The sequence below is a fragment of the Tiliqua scincoides genome, chromosome 4 (genome assembly GCF_035046505.1).
Source record: "Tiliqua scincoides isolate rTilSci1 chromosome 4, rTilSci1.hap2, whole genome shotgun sequence".
NCBI lineage: Eukaryota > Metazoa > Chordata > Lepidosauria > Squamata > Scincidae > Tiliqua > Tiliqua scincoides.
This window is the reverse complement of record NC_089824.1, coordinates 170,226,757-170,228,054: the sequence shown is the minus strand read 5'-3', so window position 1 is coordinate 170,228,054 and position 1,298 is coordinate 170,226,757.

The following is a 1,298-nucleotide window of genomic DNA, read 5'->3' as shown; positions in this document are numbered from 1 at the left end:
ACAGCTGACATATTAATACCTTATTAGTTCCCTTCTGTGTCATAATAACACTTCATTGGTTCTCGGAACAAGCAATCTCTTTGGTTAGTTTTGAATGATAGAAATCCACTTTTTGTTACATAAGGCAATTGTGTTTTCTTTTTCTGGTTATTGGCTATAACATTTCATAGAGTACAGACGATTCAATACAGTTTGTTTCATTACATTCTGCATTAAATTACCTGTCGAAAGATACATAATTTGATGGTATTATGTATAAATACCAAGGTTTCCACAATTTTAGCCCCTAGTTGAGTCCCCCCCACAACAGTGTCACCTGATGTGGTCCACCCCCCCGCCACTGCTAGCTACACCACTGATCCTCAGAACAAAGTGATAACCTTTTATCATGGCATGTATGTATATGCTGATATACTCATTGATCCTTATGCCAAATCACTCTATCCTGTTGTCATGCAGATCAATAATCTGTGTTCAGTTTCCAGATGATGCCAAGTAGTGTAAATACGCCACGTATTTCTTCATCCAGAGTGCTGTTGCTATGATTGATCATTGCTATTAGGGCAACACAGCCACTGTCCTAGTAATGTAGAGTGAGCAGTAGTGTAGCGCTCTCCATTTCTCACATGCAATTTGCATTCCATGAGAAAGCACCAGGGATTACCTGCTGTTCCAACATGTAGATCAGTCCTGCCACATGTGTCCATCCCCCCAAGCATGAGCTCTGCAGATCTGGAGGGACCACAGGGTTGATCCATTTTGCTGGTGGCTTTGGTGCCGACTTTTACTCAGTGTTTCTGGCTGCACCACATACAACCATTGCATCCAGGGCAATTTTGCTAACAGGTGAAGACAAGCTTGTGGGTAGTTTGACTTTGTATTGCAGTTGAAAGATTTGGGGAGAGAAGTAAGGGGGAGGAAGGGTGGCTATATGTCCACACAGTTTTGAGTGGGTTGGATTTTCAGGTTGGGGTATGTTAAGCATAAGGTTACCCAGCCATGTGCTCCTCAAACCACATTCATACTATGGAAGGAACTGTGGATGCAGACATCTCACGGACATGGCTGATTTAGTAGAATGGGCATGGCTTGCCTGACTGTCCCTTAAGGACCATTCTTCTTCTTCCATCAATGATACTATGTGAGATGGGTGTGTTCCTTCAATGGCTCTGAAAGGCATTCTAATAAAAAGATAAATTTCCTCCTTGCAGTCTTGGGCTTTGGGTGTTCCTTATTCTGGGAAGGGATTTAAAGCTGTCTGCCAGACCCGTGGGCTGTTAAAACAAGACAGTGCCACA